At 41.1% G+C, this 27,175-nt stretch overlaps 1 long non-coding RNA gene and 1 pseudogene across 2 annotated transcripts in view; both read left to right on the forward strand.

Moving 5' to 3' along the window:
* The window catches only part of LOC103117811 (structural maintenance of chromosomes protein 2-like), a 51,934-nt pseudogene extending 27,808 nt beyond the window's left edge, over positions 1–24,126 (forward strand). Inside the window, exons 2-5 of the transcript XR_009548423.1 lie at positions 14,436–14,610; positions 14,803–14,834; positions 22,889–23,969; positions 24,050–24,126. The product of XR_009548423.1 is annotated as a structural maintenance of chromosomes protein 2-like (transcript). The remainder of the gene's footprint in view (positions 1–14,435; positions 14,611–14,802; positions 14,835–22,888; positions 23,970–24,049) is intronic.
* Positions 1–27,175, forward strand: part of LOC132534047 (uncharacterized) — a 590,553-nt gene that overhangs the window by 296,843 nt on the left and 266,535 nt on the right. The gene's annotated exons all lie outside the window — the stretch shown is intronic.

Raw genomic sequence — 27,175 nt, forward strand, 5'->3', positions numbered from 1 at the left:
TTTTGGTGATTAGTCTCTTGTTTGATGTGTGGCATGTAAAGATCTTCTCCCATTCTGTGAGGGTTCTCTTTGTCTGTGTGATAGTTTCTTTGGATGTGCAGAAGCTTTTCAATTTGATGTAGTCCCATTGGTTTGTTTCTGCTTTATTCTTCCTTGCAATTGAGTTTGTTTCATCAAAGACGTCCTTGAGGTTTAGGTGGGAAAGTGTTTTACCAATGTTTTCCTCTAAGTATTTTATTTTTTCTGGTCTAACATCCAGGTCTTTAATACATTTGGAGTTGATTTTTGTTTCTGGTGAGATAAAGTGGTTCAGTTTTATTCTTCTGCATGTTACAACCCAGTTTTCCCAGCACCATTTCTTGAAGATAGCCTCCTTCTTCCATTTAATACTTTGGGCCCCCTTATCAAAGATTGGGTGTCCATAGGTGTGGGGGAATGACATTTCTTTATGCAAACATTACATTCGAAGAAGAGGACATCCAGAAATCATTCCCATTCACTGTTGCTGCAAAATCAATAAAATATGTAGGAATAAACCTGACCAAAGAAGGGAAAGACTTGTATACTGAAAACTATGAGTCACTATTCAAGGAAATAGAAAATGATACCAAACAATGGAAAGACATCCAGTGCTCATGGATTGGAAGAAATAAGATCACCAAAATGAACATTATCCCCAGAGCCATATACAAATTTAATGCAATACCCATCAAAGTTCCACCAACCTTCTTTAAGAGAATAAAACAAAAACTACAATCATTTGTCTGGAACCAGAAAATACCTAGAATCGCCAAAACCATCTTGAGGAAAAGAAACACAAATGGAGGCATCACATTCCCAGATCTCAAACTATATTATAAGGGCATCATCATCAAAACAGCCTGGTACTAGAACAAAAATAGGCACACAGACCAGTGGAACAGAATTGAAAGCCCAGGACTAAACCCCCATACCTATGAACATCTAATCTTTGATAAGGGGGTCCAAAGAGAAAGGAAAGAACAGAATTGAAAGCCCAGGACTAAACCCCCATACCTATGAACATCTAATCTTTGATAAGGGGGTCCAAAGAGAAAGGAAATGGAGAAAAGAAGCTCTCTTCTATACATAGTGCTGGGAAAACTGGGTTGAAGCATGCAGAAGAATGACACTGAACCACTTTATCTCACCAGAAACAAAAATCAACTCCAAATGGACCAAGGACCTGAATGTTAGACCAATGCAAATACTTAAAGGAAAACATTGGTAAAACACTTTCCCACCTAAACCCCAAGGACATCTTTGATGAAACAAACTCAATTGCAAGGAAGACTGAGGCAGAAACAAATCAATGAGACTACATCAAATTGAAAAGCATCGGCACAGCCAAAGAAACTGTCACACAAACAAAGAGACCCCTCACAGAATGGGAGGACATCTTCAAATGCCATTCATCAGACAAAAGACTAGTATCCAAAATATACAAAGAGCTCAGCAAACTTAGCAACTAAAAAGCAAATGAACCCATCCAACTATGGGCAGAGGATATGAACAGAACATTCCTTTCAGAAGAGATCCAAAAGGCTAACAAACATATGAAAAAATGCTCCAGGTTACTGATTGTCAGAGAAATGCAAATAAAGACAACACTGAGATACCACCTCATCCCTGTGAGAATGGCATACATCAAAAAGGACAGCAGCAACAAATGCTGGAGAGGCATTGGGGACAGAGGAATCCTTCTGCACTGCTGGTGGGAATGTAAATTGGTCCAGCCTCTGTGGAGTGAAGTCTGGAGAACTCTCACAAGGCTAGATATGGACCTTCCATATGACCCAATAATTACTCTCCTAAGGAAATAACCCAAGGGGGATGGGGGAAGGGCCGGATGGGATGGGATACAGTCTTTTGGTGGTGGGGATGGTGTTTATGTATACTCCTATTAATTTGTAGTCACTATTTAATTAATATGAGAGAGGAAAATTGATTGAATGTCTCAAACTTTTTAATACACAGACCATAGGCTGAGTCTTTGATATGTTGACTCTCTAAAAAGCTTAGACCAGGGAGAACAGAAGCAATCGGTTGCACAGGTATATACAAATAATGTCAAAGGACATAAATTATAGTGATGTTGTGTATGATACAGCAAATCTTAAGAAAGGGATATTTCAAAGTTAACCCAATTGCCAAATAATGTGATTATAGTAATAACTATCTATTGCCTTCTTAAACCTAAGACAGCAAGAATATCCCACTTCCTCTATAGAGCCTATAATTCCCCTACTCCTGTAACCTCTAGGGTGGGGCTCACTTTCCTGCATGCTTCTTTCAATTCATACCAAATGATATTGCATCTACTGATCCCAACCTGATCAATGCAATGATTACCACCTCAGCATGCTTCACTTCAGACTGTGTGGAATGTCAACCCTTTAGCCTCATTACTTGGGTGAGACCTTTCCTTTCATAGTATTCTCTAATTCCATTCCAGGTGGTTCACTTCCTAACAAAGTCCCAAAACCTAGATATAGAACAGGTCCCGTGAGATAGAGCATATATTCACAAGTATCCAGAAATTAAGGCAAAAGCTGAATAAGGGCAAGAGACTGGCATACTTTAATGGTGATTCTTAGGTCACTATCAGGCCACCCCATCAGCGGGAGCCCTAGTCAGGGAGTCCTGAGATTCCCAAACAGATATGATGGGCCTAGACCGCAAATACCTGAGAGCAAAAATGTACAATAGTCTGCAGTGAGTCAGTATAAAGTTCATAATGAAATAGTGTCCACTTAGATATAGATACCCTCCTCACCTACTTCCTATTACACTTCCCTCACTCACTCCAAAGCTAACCTTAGAAAAGCAAGGACTGCAAAAGCTGAATAAGGGCAAGAGACTGGCATACTTTAACAAAGACTCTTAAGTCACTATCAGGCCACCCCATCAGCTGGAGCCCTAGTGAGGGAGTCCTGAGATTCCCAAACAGACATGATGAGCCTAGACCTCAAATAAATCCCTCTCTCCATTGTAACCGGTTATCTCTATCAGAAACAACACAATAGACACTTTTGTGGGCCCCCATAGGACCTTGTCCTTAACTTGGATCAACAACGGTAGAGAATGTTGTCCATCCATACTCTATGCTACACCTGAGGAAGATGGGTCCTGATATTGGGGTGGCTTGGTACATTCTTACACAAGACCACAGAATATGAGCTCATATCTACAGGGATGCAGAGGTCACACAGGCTCCTAAGCTGAATACGGGCCCCAGATCACATCAAATCAATGGGGTTTACAGTCAACAATATTTGTACCCCTTTCCCATATTAGGGAGCTACTCTCTTCCCTGATACAACTTTCTGGTCTTTTTTCCAGCCATGACATAATCTCTCTAGACAATAACTTGGGTCCACCTGCTTATCAGCTCAAAAAAAAAAAAAAACTTATATAGTCATGGGCCCTTTGGAATATAACTAAAATATGTCTACTAACTACAAAACAGAGAAAACCCCCCCCCCCAATTCTTCATCTGCACTATTCCAGCCTTTAGGTTCATGATTAGTCAACAATTTGTTTGGCTTTATATGTTAACTCTCTTTTTAGCTATCAGCTTCCAGATGCTAGCATGATGCCAACCAGACTTCCCTGGACAAACAAAAAACAAACTAGTATATTCATGGGCTCTTTGAAATATAACTAAAATAGGCCTACTATCGATCTACAAAATGGAGGATACCCCCCCCCATTCTTCATCTGCACTATTCTAGCCTTTAGGTTCATGATTAGTCAGCAACTTGTTTGGCTCTATATGTTAACTCTTTTTTCAGCCACCAGGTTCCAGATGCTACCATGATGTCAACTAGATTTCCCTGGGCAGACAACCCCACCAATGTGTCCTGGAGCTCCAATTCCCCAAAATTCTGCCCCACTAGGGAAAAAGAGAGGCAGGCTGGGAATATGGATTGACCTATCAATGCCCATGTTCAGTAGGGAAGTATTTACAGAAGCCAGACCTTCCACCTTCTGCATCCCACATTGACCTTGGATCCATACCCCCAGAGGGTTAATGAATAGGAAAGCTGCCCCACACCTATGGACATCTAATCTTTGACAAAGGTGCCCAGACTATTAAATGGGGAAAGCAGAGTCTCTTCAACAAATAGTGTTGGAAACAATGGGTTGAAACATGCAGAAGAATGAAATTGAATCACTGTATTTCACCAAATACAAAAGTAAATTCCAAGTGAATCAAAGACTTGGATTTTAGACCAGAAACTATCAGATACTTAGAGGAAAATATTGGCAGAACTCTTTTCTGCATAAATTTTAAAGACATTTTCAATGAAACGAATCCAATTACAAAGAAGACTAAGGCAAGGATAAACCTATGGGACTACATCAAATTAAAAAGCTTCTGAACAGCTAAAGAAACCAATACCCAAACCAAGAGACCCCTTACAGAATGGGAGAAGATCTTTACATGCCATACATCAGATAAGAGTTTAATAACCAATATATATAGTGAGCTTGCCAGACTCAACAACAAGACAACAAATAACCCCATCCAAAAATGGGGGGAGGACTTGCACAGAATATTCACCACAGAAGAGATCCAAAAGGCCAAGAAACACATGAAAAAATGCTCCAAGTCTCTGATTGTCAGAGAAATGCAAATAAAGACAACAATGAGATATCACTTCACTCCTGTGAGAATGTCATACATCAGAAAAGGTAACAACAGCAAATGCTGGAGAGGGTGTGGGGTCAAAGGAACCCTCCTACACTGCTGTTGGGAGTGTCAATTGGTCCAACCTCTATGGAGAACAGTCTGGAGAACTCTCATAAGGCTAGAAATGGACCTACCCTATGACCCTGCAATTCCTCTCCTGGGGATATATCCTAAGGAACCCAACACATCCATCCAAAAAGATCTGTGTACACATATGTTCTTGGCAGCAAATTTGTGATAGCCGAAACCTGGAAGCAACCCAGGTGTCCAACAACAGATGAGTGGCTGAGCAAGTTGTGGTATATATACACAATGGAATACTACTCAGCTGTAAAAAATGGTGACTTCACCGTTTTCAGCCTATCTTGGATGGACCTTGAAAAATACATGTTACGTGAAATAAGTCAGAAACAGAAGGATGAATATGGGTGATCTCACTCTCAGGCAGAAGTTGAAAAACAAGATCAGAAACGAAAACACAAGTAGAACCTGAAATGTAATTGGCATATCGCACCAAAGTAAAAGACTCTGGAGTGGGTGGGTGGGGAGAATACAGGTCCATGAAGGATGATAAATGACATAGTGGGGGTTGTATTGTTAAATGGGAAACTGGGGAATGTTATGCATGTACAAACTATTGTATTTACTGTTGAATTTAAAACATTAATTCCCCAATAAAGAAATATTTTTTTAAAAAAAGAATAGGAAAGCTATCAAGGGAGGGAATGGGATATGGAGTTCTGGTGGTAGGAACTGTGTGGAGTTGTACCCCTCTTATCCTATGGTTTTGCAGTGTTTCCTTTTTATTTAAAAAAAAAAAAGCTTCCCCTAAGAAAATGGGTGAAAACTGCTAAGGCAAAATTATGGCATTTAACTATTCATCATCCTATTAAGAAATAAAATATATCTACATATTTATTTATTTAGAAAAATATAGGTAGTGGTAGGTGTGTTTTGAAGACAGAGTAAGAATACTTGTAACTATAACTGGCTGGGGTATAGTTTCTGGAACTGTGGACAATTATTGTATATATTTAAGCCATAATTTCAGATGACCTTATAGCAGTGGGAATTGCACAATTTTGTAGCTCAGGAGTGATTACATAGAGTCATGTTGAAGTGATTATAATAAGAACTACAGAGGCAATAATGTTTGCTGCTGTGCGAAATATTCAGCCCAGGAGACTCTTTATAGCTGAATGGGACAGAAAATGTTGGTAGTCATATTAAGACTTGTTCCTCCAGGAAAGGTTATCATCACTGACAACACCAATATTTTTTCCTAAATTTCATGTTATTAATCATTTAGCATCAAAGTAGCCAGTTATATCCTTAGAAAACCAAATAGGTGTCGTTATTTAGTATTTATTTATACCATGGTATAAATGGTAACCGCCTTATCCCATATTTCATTATTTTTATTTTATTTTATTTTTAGAGACAAAGAGGGAAAGAGGGAAAGAGGAGGGAGAGGAAGAAGGAGAGAGAGACCACAGCACCAACTTTTTCTTCAGTGTAGTAGACATAGGGCTAGAACCTGGGTCACACACATGACAAAGTAGCACATTACCCAAGTGAGCCATTTCACTGACTCCCATATTGTTTTAATTTTAAATGTGCTGCCTGGGGCAGGGAAATAGATCAAGAGGTACAACATTCATTGGAATGCATGAGGTTTCGCTCCCTGATACCCCATAAAGCAGAATGGTGATCTAGCATCTCCCTCCCACCGCTGGAATCCCCATCCCCGCCAAGAAGTTCCCTATTTCATGTGAAATTTTTTTTTCTTTTTTTAATTGTCACCAGGGTTATTGCCAGGAGCTCAGTGCAAATACAATAAATCCGCTGCTCCAGTGGCTATTTTTCCTTTTTCTTTTTTTAATTTTCTTTTTCAGTTAGATAGGACAGATACAAATTGAGAGAGAAGAAGGAGGAGAGAGAAAGAGAGAGAGATCTTTATAAGTACCGCATGCTAACCAATTGCACCACTGGAGCTTCTGAGAGAGAGATCTGCAAGCCTTCTTCAGTGCTTGTGAAGCTGCCCCTGCAGATGGGGAGTGGTGGCTTGAACACGGGTCCTTGCACATGAGAATGTGTGCATTCAACCACATGCAACACCATCATGACCCCTAATTTTTTTAATTAAATAAAATCTTCTGATTAGAAGATGTTGGGTTTTATTCACTTAGAACAATAAATCCATTTAGATTTTAAAAACTTACTTTAGAAGATTAAAAAAGTACCTCTTAATTTAGCCTAGCTAAAACTTTCACTAAGTTTAGCACTTTTAAATGAAAAAAGTAGTTCTCTAATGATGTTTCTAAGTCTGTCATTAAGGGGGGCTTAGTGGTGGCACACCTGGTTGAGTACACATACAAGCCCCCGGTCCCTACCTGCAGGAGAAAAACTTTGTCAGTGGTAAAGCAGGGCTGCAGGTGTCTTTCTTTCTCTCTTCCTCTTTATCTTCCCTTCCCTCTAGATACCTGACTGTCTCTGTCTAATAAATAAGATAATAAAAAATTTAAAAGAAACAAACATATAACCAGGAAGGTGGCCCTCTGTGAGAGCACAGAACTTGTGAACATAAAGCTCAATCCCCAGCACCTTATATGTCAAACTGTTGTTCCAATCTCTCTGTCTGTCTCTGTCTCTCTGCCTCTGTCCCTTTTTCCTCTCTCACTCATATTTTTTAAATTATTATCAGCATCTAGAAAGATTTATTGTGATTTTCCTATACCATAGCACTCCATTGTATCAAGGTAGTTAAGAAACTGCTGCTTGTTTTCAAGAATCCCATTTCATAATTACTAAAGAAATCTGATGCAACTCCCAGTAATAGATATACTCAGAGAACATCAGTGGATGTTAATGCCATTAGGTGAAATGTTCATGAAGAACTCTGTAATAGATAGATGAGGTCAACAAATCTAACTCACTGGTCACTAAAAATAAATAAGGCAAACAGTATGTGATCCACTAGTAAATATTTTCCATTATAGCATTACTTCTCACTCCAAACTTAGAAGATTCAGACAACTAGGGAGTCAGGCAGTTGTGCATCGGGTTAAGCGCATGTCAAGGACTGGCTGGTGTAAGGATCCAAGTTCAATCCCCCAGCTCCCCACCTGCAGAGGAGTCACTTCACAGGCAGTGAAGCAGGTCTGCAGGTGTCTATCTTTCTCTCCCCCTCTGTCTTCCCCTCCTCTCTCCATTTTTCTCTGTCCTATCCAACAACGACGATATCAATAAACAACAAGAGCAACAAAAAGGGAAAATAAATAAATAAATATTTTTTAAAAGATTCAGACAACTGTAAATGTCTATTGTGACAATTTCTCTTCTCAGGGATTCAGAAGTGACTTTTCTGAGGCTCTAACTCAAGATCTCTTGAAGTTGTAGGCAACATGTCGGCTAAGATTACAATCACCTGAGAACTTGAGTGGGAGCTGAATGATCCACTTTGTAGATGCTTCACATAGTTGTTGGCAGGAGTTCTCATTTCTCCACCATGTGGCCCTATCTCTGTGTATAGGCTATACATTCCCTATAACTGACACACACACAGAGTAATGCAAGATGGAAATACTACATCTTTTTTATATAAAATGGAAATATTGGCAAGACTATAGGATAAGAGGAGTACAATTCCATATAGATCCCACCACCAGAACTTTGTATTTGTTGTTAAAATTCGGAGCTTCAGCAGGCCGGGCTAGCTTCACGGGTGGGTAACAGAGACTCAAGGACACACGGCTGGGCAGGGAAGCTGTATTTCTTTATTCAGGAACAACGATTCATAAACTAACCCAAACTAATCACCAAACAAAACTCTGTTGCCTCTTTCCCCCGCAGCAGCGCCAAGCACTCTCGAACTCTGGAACTCTCTTGGGGTTCCTTGGGGCAGGGACAAGCAGGCCCGCAAAAACTAGCAGGACTGAACCAATTTTCTTGGCAGGGGGAGAGCTAGAACAACCCAATGTAAAGCATACAACAGTTTCCCCTTTTCTTTTTAACTAAATGACTACAGTATCAAGGGTGTGGGGTGAACAGAAACCTATATCGTACAGGCATTTTTTTAAAAAAGAAACTGGCACAAACATGGAGAAACATGTAAGCAAGTAATAAGAACCAGTGTGCTGCCAAGGGAAGGCCTAAGGAGGCCATTTTTTTGCCTCTGTGGGCAAAACTTTATCAGCTTAAAAAAAAAAAACATTTCTTGCCTCTGGGGGGCGTACATGTCTTGACGGGCATTTGTATGGGGGCGGGGAAAGGCCTAGAGTCCCAAAGGCAGCTGGCTGCAATTTACTTACTATGAAACAAAACTTGTTATTAGCATAACCACAGCACAATCTAAAATTTCAAATAGAGAAGGAATTTGAGACTTTTACATATCAACAACGTCTTTTTAACCTTTTGTTACACCCATTTAAGATGGAGACACACCCTAGGTGTGCGCAGGAAAGGAAACCTCAGGAAGTCTCTCTCTCTAAAGAGGGGTTGAGCACAGGAGGACGCAAAAATCTCACAAGGTTGGCAGCCATTTAAGCCTTCCCTCCTCCACAAAAAGTCCTACATCTTACCACCTGAGCCCGGCATTCCTTAAAAACGTTTAAGCCTGCTCCATTCCATTTTTCTTTACTGTGTCCATTTAGATATAAAGGGATAGGAGGAGATGTTGCTGAGGAATTATTCTGATGCAGTCTCTGCCCCCAGGTTTTACTACACCCCGCGAAATCCTAGCAGTGGCCCCTTCAATCAATCCTGGCCCCACACGTCGCCCCTGGCTGTCGCCCAATAAAAAGCCCCCCACCCCCCCCTTGCTCTCTCTCTCTTGGCTCTCAGCTCCTCCTCTCTCAGATCTCGCCCCCTGCTCTCCCCTCGTGGTCAGGTAGTGGGGATGGCCATTGCCGGCTGGCTCCACGTGGTCTGAACCAAACCCCCCCATCCTATAATAAAGATTTGTGTACCCCTTTGCTCTGGACGTCCACTCTCTTCTCCGCGGTGCAGGCCGACACCAGACTGCCACAACAACAGTATCCATTCCCCTCCCTTGATAGCTTTCCTATTCTTTGTCCCTCTGGGAGTATGGACAAAGGATCATTGTGGAGTGCAGAAGTGGAAGGTCTGGCTTCTGTAATTGCATCTCTGCTGAACATGGGTGTTGACAGGTCGATCCATACTCCCAGTCTGTCTCTCTCTTTCCCTAGTTGGGCAGGGATCTGGGGAGGTGGGGCTCCAAGACACATGGTGGAGTCGAGTCGTCTGCCCAAAGAAGTTGGGTTGGCTTCATGGTATCATCTGAAACCTGAGGGTTAAAAAATAATTAAGACATAAAGCAGAATAAATTGTTGACTAGCCATGAACCTAAAGACAAGAATATTGCAGATGAAGATTTGGGGTCTCTGTTTTAGAAAAAACTAGTAGGTCTGTTTTAGGTAGCAGTGAGTCAACAAATGAAGCTAGGAAGTAGGAAGAACTGAAAACGACACCTTAAAGTACCTAATGAAACAATTTCTACTTAAACCCTAGATACTCTCCTAACTTACCTTCTATTACACGTCCCCCAATCACTCCAAAGCTAACCATGTCAAACAAAATAAGGGCTACTAAAGCTGAATAAGGGCAAGAGTCTGGAAGACTTTAATGATGACTCTTTCGTCAAAACCAGACCACACCATCATCTGGGGCCCTGGTCAGGGTCTTAGGATTCCCACATAGACATGATGGGCCTAGACCTTTAAAAGATCCCTCTTGGAAAAAATTGACTGAATATCTCAGACTTTTTAAAGCACATACTGAGTCTTTTTAATACATAGGCTGGGTTTTGGATATGTTGACTCTTAAGAGCCTAGACTAGGGAGAACAGAAAACAGTAGACTAGGGAGGACAGAAGCAACTGGTGGCACAGCTGTATACAAATAATGTCAAAGGACATAAATTATGGTGATGTTGAGTATGATACAGCAAATCTTAAGAAAGGTATATTTCAAAGTTAATCCAGTTGCCAAATGTGATTATAGCAATAACTATCTATTGTCTTCTTAAACCTAAGACAGCAGGAACCTCCCACTTCCTCTATACAGTCTATATTTCCCCCAGTCCTAGAACCTCTAGGGTGGGGCTCACTTTCCTGCATGCTTCTCTCAATTCATACCAAATGATATGGCATCCACTGATCCCAATCTGATCAATGCAATGAGTACCACCTCAGCATGCTTCACTTCAGACTGTGTCCAAAGATGTCAGGCGTGGAATATCAACCCTTTAGCCTCATTACTCAGGTGAGACCTTTCCTTTCATAGAATTCTCTAACTCCATTCCAGGTAGTTCACTTCCTAACAAAGTCCCAAAACCTAGATATAGATCAAGGTCCCTTGAGATAGAGCATATGTTCACATGTATCCATAAATTAAGGCAAAATATATACCTGAAAGCAAACGTACACAATAGTCTGCAGTGAGTCAGTATAAAGTTCATAATGAAAGTGTCTACTTAGACTTAGATACCCTCCTCACCTACTTCCTATTACACTTCCCTCACTCACTCCAAAGCTAACCTCATCAAAGCAAGGACTGCAAAAGCTGAATAAGGGCAAGAGACTGGCATACTTTAACAAAGACTCTTAAGTCACTATCAGGCCACCCCATCAGCTGGAGGCCTAGTGAGGGAGTCCTGAGATTCCCAAACAGACATGATGGGCCTAGACCTCAAATAAATCCCTCTCTCCATTGTTACTAGTCATCTCTATCAGGAACAAGAAAATAGACCCTTTTGTGAGCCCCCCATAGGACCTTGCCCTCAACTTGGTTCAACAAGGTAGAGAATGTTCCATCCTCCTAAGGAAATGGGTCCTGATATTGGGGCAGCTTGGAACATTCCTAGTCATGACCACAGAATGTGAGCTCAGATCTACAGGAATGCAGAGGTCACATAGGCTCCTAAGCTGAATATGGGCCCCAGATCACATCAAATCATTGGGGTTTACAGTCAACAATATTTGTACCCCTTTCCCATATTAGGGAGCTACTCTCTTCCCTGATGCAGCTTTCTGGTCCTTTTTCCAGCCATGACATCATCTCCCCAGACAATGACTTGGATCCACCTGCATATCAGAATTCAGGCTCAGGGAAAAAAAAAAAAAAAAAAAGCTAGTATAGCCACAGGCCCTTTGGAATGTAACTAAAATATGCTTACTAACTATATACAGAACAGAGATCAGAGATCCCCCCAACTCTTCATCTGTACTACTCCAGCCTTTAAGTTCATGATTAGTCAACAACTTGTTTGGCTTTGTATGTTAACTCTCTTTGCAGCCACCAGGTTCCAGATGCAAGCATGATGCCAACCCTGGACAGACAGCTCCACCAATGTGTCCTGGAGCTCTGCTTCCCCAGAGCCCCACCCAACTAGGGAAAGAGAGAGGCAGGTTGGGAGTATGGATTGACCTGTCAACACCCATGTTCAGTAGGGAAGCAATTACAGAAGCCAGACCTTCCACCTTCTGCATCCCACAATGACCTTGGGTCCATAATCCCAGAGGGTTAGGGAATGGGAAGGCTATCAGGGGAGGGGATGGGATATGGAGTTCTGGTGGTGGGAATTGTGTGGAGCTATACCCCTCTTATCCTATAGTTTTGTCAATGTTTCCTTTTTATAAATTAAAAAAAAAAACTATCGCCACTGTTACTGGTCATCTGCATCAGGAATAACATAATGGACTCCCTTGTGGGCCCCTCCCTATAGGACTTTGCCCTCAGTGTGGATCAGTAATGGTAGGGAATGTCCATTCTCTGAAGGGAGGTTGGACAACCTACTCTACCAACTAACCGAAAAAAATGGGTCCTGAAATTAGTGCAGCCTGGGATGTTCCTAGCTGTGACCACAGAATGCCAGCTCAGACCTACAGTGATGCAGAGGTTACATAGGCTCCTGTGCTGTATATGGTCCCCAGATCAAGCTGATGGGGTTTACAGTTAACAATATTTATATACTTTCCCCATATTAGGGAGCTACTCTCTTCCCTGATTCAGCTTTCTATTCCTTTTCCCAACTCTGACACCATCTCCCCAACCAATAACCTGGGTCCACCTACAATATATTTTATGCTTTATTCTTAGAAGTCACATATCTTCATTTCTGCTATGTCCTATTGGCTCATGACTCAACCCTTCTTTTTGTTCTTACACAAAGGGGTAAATATAAAAAGTCAGAGCTCACGAGTGGCATTTCGGAAGCCATCTGCCATAAACAAGAAGTAACTCTATGAATTATTCTTGCCTCTTCTCCCATAGAAATCATTCCAGAATTGGGGCCAGGCAATGGCACACACACCTGGTTAAGTACACACATTGCAGTGTGCAGGACCTGGGTTCAAGTCCCTGGTCTCAACCTACATGGAGAAGGCTTCAGGAGTGGTGAAGCAGGGCTGTAGATGTCTCTCTGTCTGTCTCTCTCTCTATCTCCCCAATTTCTCTCTGTCTCTATCCAGTAATAAATAAATACTAAGATTAAAAAATAATAATTAATCATTCCAGAATCTAATTATCTAGGCCTAACTCTGAAATTATAAGAATTGTAATTTGGAACAGAATAAGGGATGGATATAAGAAGAAATTAAACAACACAAAAGGGAAATATTTAACTCCAGAATGAACAGTAATCTAAAGTTTAATATCAGGCTTTTCTTTTTCTTTTTTTTTCCTACCAGAGCACTGATCAGCTCTGGCTTGTGGTGGTGCAGGGGACTGAACCTAGAGCTTCAGAGTCTCAGGCATAACAGTCTCTTTGCATAACCATTATGCTATTTACCCCAGTCTAATATCTGTTTTTTTCAACCAATAGATGGTATAGTGAGGGGATAGTTTCAGAATAAAGAGTTCAATCCTTAGCAGCAGCACATATATCAGAGTGATGTCTGGTGTTCTCTCTCTCTCTCTCTCTCTCTCTCTCTCTCTGTCTCCTATCTTCATGAATAAATAAATAAAATCTAAAAAATAATAATATTAAATAAATTAAGTTAAAATATCAAACGTGCTATATTGTTGGGCATGTTCCTTGGGATAATGGCATTGTGGATGAGTGTGTTTAGTGCTCCCTATTTCTATTGTTTTTTTTTTCCTTTGTTTACCAGAGCACTGATCAGTCTTAGTTTATGGTAGTGCAGGGATTGAACCTAGGAATTGGAGCCTCAGGCATAAAAGCCCTTTTTCATAACCATTATGTTATCTACCTCCACCTAATCAGTGCTCTCTTATGGCAACATCCAGAAGCATTTATAGTTAAAATTCTTTGAGATGTGGAATTTGGTTTCAAATCAACAAAAGCAGCAAAAGGTTGGGAGGGATAATGAAATAAAATTGGCAAAATGATTGAAAATAGTCAAGACTGGTTGTCAGCGGTTTTTCTTTTTTTGTGGGTGGGGGGTGATTTGAGAGAGAGAATTTGAGAGAAAAGGGGAAAGGCAAAGAGGGAGAGATGTATAGCACTGCTTCACCACTTGTGAAGCTTCTCCCCCTTGTGTGTAGGGGCCAGAGGCTTGAATCCCTGTCCTTGTGCATGGTTACATGAACGCTTCACTAGGTGCGCCACTGCCTGCCCTAAGATGTTGTGTTTTAAGAGTTCATTTTACAACCCTCACTAGTTCTGAGTATGTTTGGGAAAAAAAAAAATTCAGTCTTTAAGCCACTGAGAGATTGGGGTAGTTACAGTTAACATTACCTAGTGGTACTCAAAGAGGCACTGTGAGACTGTTAAACTGGAGGACAAGGTTGGCTCTGTGGTCATGGCTCATACCTCTGTGACCTCGGAGTCTGTGGGTGGAGAAAAATTTGACAAACTCGTGAGAGGAGTAGGCGGAGACAGCAGCAAGCCATCAACTGCAATGTCTGTATTTGATGGTGATAAGGGTTCTTTCTGGGGAAGTGGCTGTCAAGGCCTGTAAGGAAATGTCCTGGTCTGGTGAGAGGCTACATCCTAAAATACTCTACAGTTGTTCCCTTTTCCAAATCACCACTATTTCCTGTGTTGCAACCCTTCCTGGGGATCAATGGTTTTTGCCTTTAAGTAAATGTGTTGTCATTTAAACTCAGATTTCCGCAACCTTTCTAAAAGCATCTGTTCTGTCTGTGGTTTAAGAGTCTGATTCCAGAGTATTTTCAGGACAAAAAGACAATAGTTGACTTTCGCTCTTCCTTTCAATCTATATCTCCACAGAGCAATCTGTATTTCCGCTGTGCATATATGTGGATTGCAAACTGAGTAACTTAGAAGAAGCCATTATGTACATAGCAAATGTCAGTTGCTGTGCGGATAAATCAAGCATCACAAAAGATGGCTGAATTGGGGGTAGGTGACTTCGGAAGAGCAGAAGGCAGTAGGTTCAGTCTCCAATACTGCCTAAAATGTCAAGAGTGGTGCTCTGGTCTCTCTTACTCTCTCAGTTAAAAAGAAGAGAGAGCCAGAGCCCTACACCACTAGGGAAAGATAGAAACAGGCTGGGGGTATGGATCAACCTGCCAACACCCATGTCCAGTGTAGAAAAAATTACAGTAGCCAGAACTCCCACCTTCTGCACCTCAAAAAGAACTTTGGCCCATACTTCCAGAGGGGTAAATGATAAGGGAAGATGATCTGAGGTCTCTGAAGCCCAATTCCATCAAGACCTAAAGCATCTGTCACCGGGAATCTTCTTTTTATATGATCACTGGAAGGGAAGCAAATCTGGAAAACAACAGAAAAAGCCAGGCACTGTACCTCTTATCTAAGAGAGAAGGAGGGAAAAAAGGAAGGTGCTCAGAAGTAATAATAGATATAGGTGTGACTTAGAAAGGAAGTGAAGGCAGGACCATAGAAAAAAATGGGTAAATAAATATATAGACAGAGATAGAGATAAGGTCAACTCACATCTGTGACCTTGGAAGAACTACGGTAGTTTTCGATAGAGGGGATGAGGACACCGAACTCTAGTGGGAATGGGTGTGGAATTATACCTCTGTTGTCTTATAAACTTGTAAACCAATATTAAATTACCAATACAATTTTTTTAAAGAAACATTTGTTTTCAATTTTAAAAAACAGTATGGGGGGAGGGGTCTGTCAGCTGCTAGGGAAGCAGAGTGTATGACTTCATGCATGAGACTCTGGGTTTGATCCCCAGCACCATGTAAGCCAGGCCAACATGACTTCCCTGAGCAGATGACCCCACCAATGTGTCCTGGAACCTCACCTCCCCTTATCCCTACCCCACTAGGGAAAGAAAGAGACAGGCTGGGAGTATGGATCAACCTGTCAATGCCTACATCCAGTAGGGAAGCAATTACAGAAGCCAGACCTTCCAACTTCTGCACCCTACAATGACCCCTGGGTCCATACTCCCAGAGGGATAAAGAATAGGAAAGTTATCAGGGGAGGGGATGGGATACAGAGTTCTAGTGGAGGGAATTAGATGAAATTGTACCCATCTTATCCTATGGTCTTGTCAATACTTCCATTTTAAAAATAAATAAATAAATAATAAATATGTTAGAAAGGAATAGTACGGTATTATACCCCGTTATCTCATAATTTTGTGGATCAATGTTAAGTCACTAAAAAAAAAATTTAAGTGGTAAAAAAAAAAAATATGGGAGCAGTATTTCTTTCTCTCTCAGAAAATAAAAACTCATTTTTAAGAAGAGTGAGGATAACTAAATTTCCAAAAACATATGTATATATATATATGTGTGTGTGTATATATATATGGAGAGAGAGAGAGACTGAGAGACTGAGAGAGGTCATAGCACCAAAGCTTCCTTCAAAGAGATGGGGGCCAGACTCAAACCTGGGTCTCACACATGACAAACTAGCACACTATCCAAGTGAGCTATTTCACCTGCCCACCTAAAACTATTTTTAATCCTCACATTTAAGAAGTGTTTTTATGAAACTTGGATAAAAAGGCTCAGTTAGAGCAAACTGTAGAAGGTGATTTGAAATATTTATATCTACTCTGGCCTTTCTTGGATGGAAATGTTAACAATTGTACAACTATAAATTCATGAGGAAGAATAAAACATTGTTCAGGGAACCTCAGACTGAAATCAGCACAGAAATAGTTTTTTTTTTTAAAGACTTGCTTTTAAATGGTTGTATGTCATCCCAAAATAGAATGGAGTTCTCTAGCTATTTATGGCTCAGAAAAAAAAAAAAAAATCACCTTAATGGCCAGGCTTATGCAAGATCTGTCATTAGAAATGGTGGTTAAGAAAGAAGAACAGTAGTTAATTATGTCTGAACAAAGCTAGATTTGGGCGGAGTGGAGCGAAAGAAGAAAGGTAACGAGGGAGTCGGGTGGTAACACAGCGGGTTAAGCACAGGTGGTGCAAAGTGCAAGGACCGGTATAAGGATCCCGGTTCAAGCCCCCGGCTCCCCACCTGCAGGGGAGTCGCTTCACAGGTGGTGAAGCAGGTCTGCAGGTGTCTGTCTTTCTCTCCCCCTCTGTCTTCTCCTCCTCTCTCCATTTCTCTCTGTCCTATCCAATGACATCAATAACAACAATAATAACTACAACAATAAAACAACAAGGACAACAAAAGGGAATAAATAAAATAATTTTTTTTAATTTTAAAAAGCAGAAAGGTAGTAAAGATATTTTTCATAACTGAAATAATTAATTACATGATTGGCTGTTCAGAACAAACACTTTGTGGTGTGCAGAAGGCTTTTGTTTGGGGATTTCTTTTAATTTCCATGTATACATAGAGTTGTCACAGTGATTTCAAATAAAGGAATCCAAAAATGAACTACTATTGAGGAAAAAAAGCACATTAGTTATGAAATTTTATATTCTGGCAAAGCAATCACTTGGGGTTATACAGAACCATAAAACCTGGTTTAATTAAAACATGGTGTCAGTAAGGAACACTCAGGAGGAAAAAAAAAACACATCTTTTCTTACCCAAAGGGCCTTGTTTACTGACCCTAAGGGAGCTGGATCCCATGTATGTTTTAGCAGGACCAATCTTGCTATCTGGGTTCTCTCTGGACTAAACAGTGGAGGCATCCCAGGAAAGAAGTATTACAGCTGTAGGTATGGCCTCTGGACACGTCCAGTATGTTCCTTGAACCAGTAGCCTTCTTATACCTGAAAGTTTGTGAAAAATGCAAATTAGTTGAATCAAAAACTATAAAAATCTACATTTTAATAGGATCCCCCAGTGGTAAGTGTACACGGTACTCTTTTTTTTTGCCTCCAGGGTTATTGCTGTGGTTCGGTGCCTGCACCATGATGAATCCACTGCTCCTGGAGGCTACATCCCCCCCCCTTTTGTTGTCCTTGTTGTTTTATCATTGTTGTGGTTATTATTGTTATTATTGATGGTGTTGTTGTTGGATAGGACAAAAAGGAAGAGAGAGAGAGAAGGGGAAGACAGAGAGGGGGAGGGAAAGATAGACACCTGCAAACCTGCTTCACCACTTGTGAAGCGACCCCCCGCCGAAGGCAGGGAACCAGGGGTTCAAACCGGTGTGCACAGTACTCTTGAATTCAGTGTTCTTGAATGTATAAGAAGGCTTCAGATTCCAATTCTCACCTTTGATTTCAGATCTGACTTCCTTTTTCCTTTTTCTTTTTTTTTAAATTTATTTATTTAAGAAAGGAGACATTAACAAAATCTCAAGATGGAGGGGGACAACTCCACACAATTCCCGCCACCCAATCTCCATATCCCATCCCCTCCCCAATAGCTTTCCCATTCTCTATCCCTCTGGGAGCATGGACCCTGGGTCCTTGTGGGTTGCAGAAGGTGGGAGGTCTGACTTCTGTAATTGCTTCCCCACTGAACATGGGCATTGACTGGTCAATCATTACTCCCAGCCTGCCTCTCTCTTTCCCTAGAAGGGTGAGTCTCTGGGGGAATGGGAGCTCCAGGATGCATTGGTGGGGTCTTCAGTCCAGGGAAGCCTGGCCGGCATCCTGATGGCATCTGGAACCTGGTGGCTGAAAAGAGAGTTAACATACAAAGCCAAACAAATTGCTGAAGAATCATGGACCCAAAGGTTGGAATAGTGGAGATGAAGTGTTGGGGGATACTCACTGCAAACTCCAGTGTACTACTGCTTTCAGGTATATATTTGCCCTGGTTTATGGATACCTGTGAACATATGCTCTATCTCCTGGAACTGGTCTATATCTAGGTTTTGGGACTTTGTTAGGAAGTGAACCACCTGGGATGGAATTAGAGAATACTATGAAAGGAAAGGTCTCACCCGAGTGATGAAGCTGAAGGGTTGTCATTCCACACCTGAAGTCTCTGGACACAGTCTGAAGTGAAGCATGCTGGGGTGGCCTTTTTCTTTTTTCTGTTACCAGGGCTTCATTACTCTGGGTTGACTTTTTAGAGCATGAGGTGGGAGGGATAACAGAGCACTGAAACTTACTTCAGTACAGTAGGGGCCTGGGTCACAGACATGGCCAAACAGGCACACTATCCATATGAGCTATTTTTCTAGCCCAGATCTTACCTCCTTTTATTATTAAATATGCAGCGCTGAGGATCCAGCTGGGTGCACCATATATGCAAGTTCTGCGCTCTACCCACTGAGTAACCTCCCTACCTAGTCACTTCGATTTTTAACTGTTCTTCCCAGTCTGAGCTTGTTTCCCTCTCTCTAATTTTTGTGTTGTTTGTTTTCCTTCATTTCTTTCTTTTATTATTATATATTTTGTTGGATAGAGACAAAGAGAAATTGAGGGCAGGGGTAGATAGCATAATGGTTATGCAAACAGACTCTCATGCCTAGGACTCCATAGTCCCAGGTTCAATCCCCTGTGGGGAAAGGGCCCACTTTCTGGGGAGTCCAAGGCATTATTTCCATGAGAGTCTAAGTAAGTTGACCCTGAGTCCTCTCCTTCCTGGGGGTTGGGGGGGGGGGCAGTAGGCAGGTCTTCCTGATCTCGTGAACTTATGATGGATGGGTTTTTCTGGATGGGGTCCATGCTCCCTCATTCCCTTTGAACAAAGGCCATGAATTACCTGAAACCCACTGCAAATACCCTGGCTTTGTTCTATTGCCCCTGCCTGGAGGTGCTTGTAATCCACCCTTAGAGAAAAAAAAGGCCTACCTATGCATCATGAGCTCATGACTAGATCCTATATGGTAACTTCCCAGCTAAGATCAACAATCTGACTGGTCAAGATTTAACTCTGTATTGAGTGTATAGCTTAATGATTATCTTAACCTCTCTCAAACCTTTTGTGTATATCTATCTGCTTGTGTCCCCCAATAATGGAGTTGTCCATGAGGCCTCTCCTGGAGCTGGTAGTGTGCTTCCTTCTTCTCCACGCATGTCACCTTCATCACCAGGACCTCCCTAGGACTCTCAGGGGCCTTTCCAGTCTCCGCCACCAGTGGCCAGGAAGGCAGAGAGCCTCGGACGACCCGCAGTCCCCCACACCACCTTAAGCTGAGCTGATCAGTATTCAGGTAAAAGAAAAAAGAAATTGGCAGAGAACCAATAAAGATACAAGAGAAATGAATGAAGAGATCGACAGACTAGACCTCTTGGACATTTTCAGACTCCTCCACCCCAAAAAACTGGAATACACCCTCTTTTCAAATCCACATAACACATACTCAAGGATAGACCACATGTTAGGCCACAAAGACAGCAGCAATAAATTCAAGAGCATTGAAATCATCCCAAGTATCTTCTCAGACCACAGTGGAGTAAAACTAACATTTAACAACAAACGGAAAATTATTAAAAGACACAGAATTTGGAAACTAAACAACATGCTCCTTAAGAACCACTGGGTCAGAGACTCACTCAAGCAGGAAATTCAAATGTTCCTGGAAACAAATGAAAATGAAGACACAACCTATCAAAATATTTGGGACACAGCTAAAGCAGTACTGAGAGGGAAACTTATAGCCATACAATCACATATTAAACACCAATAAGAAGCTCAAATGAACGACCTTACTTGCACACCTCAAGGACTTAGAGGAAGAGGAACAAAGGAACCCTAAAGCAACCAGAAGGACAGAAATCACTAAAGTTCGAGCAGAAATAAACAACATCGAAAATAAAAGAACCATACAAAAGATCAATGAAGCCAAATGTTGGTTCTTTGAAAGATTAAACAAAATTGACAAATCCCTAGCCAGACTCACCAAACAAAAAAGAGAGAAGACTCAAATTAATAGAATTGTAAACGATGCAGGAGATATCACAACTGACACCACAGAAAAAGAAATTGAAAGGGGAGAGATAGGAGAGAGAGACACCTTCAGCCCTGCTTCTCCACTTGTGAAGATTTCCTCCTGCAAGTGGGGACTGGGAGCTTGAACCTGGTTCCTTTTTCACTGTGGTGTGTGCACTCAACCAAGTGCACCACCACCTGGACCCTGTTTCCTTCTTTTCTTTACATGTGCTCAATTATGGTGAATTTTTCTTTTCAACTAAGTTAGCAACTCTAGATGTTAATATAGTCTTCCACTTCTATGGTCATTTGAAAACTCTACCCAGTTGTGGAGGTGTTTTGTTTTGTTTTTTTTTTTTCATCTCCAGGGCTCCTTTGCACCAGGCCAATTTTGGTGGGGGTGGGGGGAGGTGAACCACAACATCAAAATCTTCCCCCAGTGCTCCTATAAGATGTGCCATGGGCTCAAACCTGGGTCACCACTCATGGCAAAGCAGGCACCCTACCAAATGAGCCACTTTGCCCTCATTAAACTTTCCAGTATCTTCAAGAACTATATAGACATGGACAAAGGATTTAACCCAGAGAAACACTTCATGAAAGAGGGTGATTATTCATAGGTATCTATTCATGCATTGTGCATGACAAGAATGGAGTGGTAAGAAAACACAAAGTATTATCTCTGGAAGCTGACTGACTAAAGGACAGGCAAACACAAATGGAAGAGAATTAAATAAATGTCACCATCGATTCCATAATGAAAATGTCTATAAGGTCCATATGATCAGTGGTGTGTTATGTGTACTTTGTGGCAATAAATTGATATTGATGACAAGTCAATATCAATCCTCATACGTTTATTTCTCTAATCCAGATCTTTCCTTTCTTATCTTCATACAATCCACTTGACTGTGAAGGAAATGTTTCCAGATTATATCATAAATTAAAATTTAAGTTTCTCCCACCTTTTCCATAAGCCCTCCCCTATCTTAAACAATTTGTCTAGTCACTCGGGCCAAAAACCCTAGCATTGTCTTTAGTTCTTCTCTTTACTGCACAATCTTGATGAAATTATCTAGCCAATTCTCTTAACTCTGACCTCAAATAGCTGAAATACATGAACGTGGAAAAAAAAATGAATGAATGAACTAAGGAAGAAAGGAAGGAAGAGTCACCAAAATATCTCTAAGACTTTGTGAGACCTCTAGATGTTGGGGGTGGGGGGTAGGGAGCACAGAATGTATGTGTTCATTTATATACATGCAAGAGAAGGACAGGGGCCCCAGCACTGGTACACGCGGTTAAGCACACATATCATCATGTGCAGGACCTGGGTTCAAGCCATCACTCCCCACCTGCAGGAGGGCGCTTCATGAACAGTGAAGCAGGTCTGCAGGTGTCTGTCTTTCTCTCTCCTTCTCAGTTTCTCTCTATCCTGTCAAATAAAAATTGAAAGAAAAAAAAGGCAAAAATGGCCACCTGGAGCTATGGATTCGTAGTGCCCTTCGATAACCTGGTGGCAAAAAAAAAAAAAAAAAGAGTAAGACATAACTAGTTTGTACAGGACATGTACACAACATATATCTGAGAGGTCTGTTCACCAATGCACCTGAACAGAAAGTGAGGTGGAAATCAGTTACCCATTGGAAGGGATCATGGAATCATTGTAATTCTTGCCATTGTCTCTGAGGACAGCATCTCTCATACTCAGAAGGCAAAGATCTTACCTTCCACTAAGAGTCCTTTGTGATGGATTGAGGAGTCAAACCCTGAAAGTCCCTCCGAGAAACTTTTGACTATTTTGCATGCTGATGTGAAGATGCCAGCACATTCCCCAAGGTTGGAAGCATGAGAAGGGGTGGTCAACTCTTAGAGCAAGAGCGCTCTGTTCCTAGGACAGAGGGCCTGACGGTCAACACTCAGGCTGTGGATTTATAAACTGAGCCTCATAGAGCAACAGTGACCACTGCAGATAACTCTTTATACAAATAGGTTCTGCCTCAGCAAAAAAAAAAAAAAGAAAGAAAAGAAACGAAAGAATAACAACAGGGAGTTGAAGCTATCACTCTGGAGCTAGAAGAGCTCAAGAAAGAGTATACATCCTACAAACAACAGCTGGAAGCTGTAAATGAAGCTATCAAGTCCTATGAAGGTCAGATTGAAGCAATGGCAATTGAGCCAAAACTAAGGAGTCAGTAAATAAAGCTCAAGAAGAAGTGACCAAGCAAAAAGAAGTGATAACAGCTCAAGACAGTGTAATTCGAACTAAATATTCAGAAGTGGCAAAATATAAAGAGCAAAACAATAACTCACAACTTAAAATTAAGGAACTGGTCTATAACATCAGCAAACACAAACAAGAAGCTAAGGATACTGCAGCAAAGGTGTCCAAAATGTTGAAAGATTATGACTGGATCAATGCTGAGAAACCCCTGTGGCCAAGCGAATAGCGCCTATAATTTCAGAACAAACATCCCCAAAGAAGCTGGTCAGAGACTTCAGAAGTTGCAAGAAATGAAGAAGAAACTGGGAAGAAATGTCAACATGAGAGCCATGAATGTATTGACGGAAGCTGAAGAGCAGTATAATAATATGATTAAAAAGAAGAGAATTGTAGAAAATGACAAAGCCAAAATCCTTACAACTATAGAAGACCTTAAGAAAAACCCTAAATATTGCATGGCAAAAGGTGAACAAAGACCTTGGATCTATTTTTTTTCTACCCTTCTGCCTGGTGCTAATGCTATGCTTGCACCTCCAGAAGGACAGATTGTATTGGATGGTTTGGAGTTCAAGGGTGCTTTAGGAAATACTTGGAAAGAAAACCTAACTGAACTTAGTGGTGGTCAGAGGTCTCTAGTGACTTTGTCATTTATATTGTCCATGCCTCTCTTCAAACCTGCTCCAGTTTACATCCTGGATGAAGTGGATGCAGTCTTAGATCTTTCTCAGACCCAGAACATTGGACAGATGCTGCGGACTCATTTCACACATTCTCAGTTCATTGTGGTATCCCTAAAAGAAGGAATGTTCAACAATGCAAATGTCCTTTTCAAGACCAAGTTTGTGGATGGTGAAAAAATAAATAAATAAATAGGGTTTGAACCAGGGTCTCACAGGTTTATCTTATTGCTTGTTACGTTGCTCTTTTAGCCTTGGAATGTTGCATGTGTGATTTAGGTGTTGTGTTTAAATACTGGTCAGTGACAGATATACAGAAAGATCAATAAAGAAAGGAGAAAGGTGCCTGACAACTTGGGGACTTAAATTTTCAGATGTCAAGCTAAGGAAATCAGAGAGGTCAACTAGACTCATGGCATATTTCTTAAAGACCAATTAGCATTTTACATGCCTTTTATGAAATGGATACCTTCTTTAACTGGCCATATTGCTTTCACTCAACAGCCTAATAACCCAGAAAGTAGTAAAACTAAATGCCTCTCTAATTGATTAGCTGTCAAAATATTACAATATTTCACCTTTCTCATAAAATATGTGCTAAAAATTTATTAGGACAAAATATACAAATTTACTTCCCCTGTGGGGTGTGTTATGAATCCAAACCATTATGCCTCCTTTGGTCTTTTCTAAAGCACCATTCTTGCACATAACTGCAGGAGAAAATAGCAATTTTCATAAATAAAGATAGATTCTTCAGCCTTTCACAAGTTTCTAGTTGTTTTTCTAGTGTCTTTACAGAGAAATTTTAATGATCTGATAGGACCATAAAGAAATCATAGAAGTATATGTTACACAAAACTCATTTTTAATCCTAGAGACTTAATATAAATTAAAAATTCTCACGGAACAATCATATTTTTTTTTCTCCCAGAGGGAAAGTGTTCCATTTTTACTTACCTTAAGTTCCCAGAACTAATGCTAATGCCTGGCATAGCAGAAGTGTTTTATAAATGTCTTTATCAGTTATATGCTCCTTGTGCTGAATATGTAGCTATGTGTCTCTGTTCTCATTAAAACCTATGCTCTACAAATTAACAAACAGCTGTAAGTATGTCACACATGGTTTACTCCAAAACACATAGAATGATACCAGTAGTATATTTCATTGGTAGAAATAGTCCACATGGTTCCCACCACCAGAGTGCAAGATGTACTTTATATGAGGAACATTTTAATAGATAATTATTCTAAATAAATAGCATTTGGGCTAGGGAAACAGCACAGTGGTTCTGCAAAAGCCTTTTCATGCCTGAGGCTTTGAGGTCCCATGTTCAATCCCTAGTACCACCAGAGCTGAGCAATGTTCTGGTCTTTCCTTCTGTATTCCTCTCGTTAAAAAGTAAACAATTTTTAATAAGTAAATAAAATAAATAGATTTTTATTATTATCTTTATTTATTGGGTAGAGACAGCCAGAAATTGAGAGGGAAGGGGGTGGTAGAGATGGGGGAGAGACAAAGACACCTGCAGCACTGCTTCATCACTCACAAAGCTTTCCCCCTGCAGGTGGGGACTGAGGGCTTGAACCTGGGTCCTTGTGCATTGTGACATGTGTGCTCAACCAGGTGTGCCACCACTCAGCCCCAAGCATTTGTTTTTATTAGTCTTTGACAGAAGAACCCAGTGTCTCAAAATTTATCCTCAAAAAATAGTCAAAAGTAAGTATGAAGATAGTCATTCAAGTGGTCTGGGAAGTGGCACAGTGGATACAGTGTTGGACTCTCAAGCATGAGGTCCTGAGTTTGATCCCTGGCAGCACATGTACCAGGGTGATATCTGGTTTATCTGGTTCTTTCTCTCTCCTCCTGCCTTTCTAATAAATAAATAAATAATCTTTAAAAAGAGAGAGAGAGAGATTCATTCAACTGTGATGTTCACCATAATGGCCTATGAGAGGGAAAAGTTGGATATAATCTAAGTGACTAAAAATCAGAGAGCTCTTGGTTAAGAGAAAATTATTATTATTATGTGTTAATATATCTAAGTTTTAAAAAGGATGATGCTGCTTTAGTGCTTAAACTATTGTGTAAATATTAAAATAATTGTATAGAGTAACATTAATTTGTTTGTTTGCTGATTTACACATTAATTTTGTCATCGCTGGGGCTTCATTGCTCTGGACAGACTTTTTCAGATAGAGAGACAGAGGTAGGGCACCTGGCAGTGGCTCACTGGGTTAAGCGCGCATAGTACGGAGGAGCAAAGACCTGCACAATGATCCTGGTTCCAGCCCCCGACCCCGTAGGGGGATCACTTTACAAGCTTTGAAGCAGGTCTGCAAGTGTCTCTCTGTTTCTTTCCCTTTTTATCTCCCCCTCCCCTTCTCAACTTCTCTGTGTCCTATCCAATAAAGAAATGAAAAGAGAGAGACAGGTAAGGAAAGATACTACACCACTGAGACCCAACAGCACCAAAGTTTCCTCTAATGCAGTGAAGGCTGGTCTTGAGCCTGAGTCACACACACAGCAATGCAGGTGCACTATCCAGGTGAGCTATTTTGATGGCCCTTTATTCTATCTGTGTTGTTGTTGTTGTTGTTGTTAAAGATACTCCTGCTATAACATTGAACAGCAGTGTCCCATTAAGCAATGTACCAACACTGAGAACTACTTTACACATAAATGGGAATGACAACAAAGTGTTAACAGTCATTTTCTCTAGGTGGTGTGAGTTGGAAGATGGTTTTTCCTCCTTCTTTTTTCCAGATTGCTAGGAGGAGAGAAAGTAGTGACACCCTGACCTGATAGGAGGAGAGAAAGTAAAGTCACCAACATCTCAGTGCACCAGCTGCTTCCATCCATCAAGTGCTTTCCGTGCACCAGCCCAAGCACTCAGCACTCCACGTGGGCCATCCCACCTCACACATCTTGCTGCCCTGTAGCCTGAGACTTTACTGTTTTCTCCATTTTTCTCCTCGAGCTATAAACTGGGTTTGATGGAAATTTGATATTGTGGCCAAGATACACCCTAGTAAGTGGTTCACCCTGAATTCAATTCAGAGTCGTCCAATTCAATCTCAAGTCTTTGAACTGAACATTCCCTGTCTGTCTACAAATAGGTACTGCTGAGAGCAAGTTAAAGATGACAGAAAAGGGAGTCGGGCGGTGGCTTAGCGGCTTAAGCCCACGTGGCGCAAAGCACAAGGACCAGCATAAGGATCTAGGTTCGAGCCCCTGGCTCCCCACCTGCATGGGAGTCGCTTCATAAGCGGTAAAGCAGGTCTGCAGGTGTCTGTCTTTCTCTTCCCCTCTCTGTCTTCCCCTCCTCTCTCCATTTTTCTCTGTCCTATCCAGCAACAACGACATCAATAGCCACAACA

The sequence above is a fragment of the Erinaceus europaeus genome, chromosome 2 (assembly GCF_950295315.1).
Source record: "Erinaceus europaeus chromosome 2, mEriEur2.1, whole genome shotgun sequence".
Taxonomy (NCBI): domain Eukaryota; kingdom Metazoa; phylum Chordata; class Mammalia; order Eulipotyphla; family Erinaceidae; genus Erinaceus; species Erinaceus europaeus.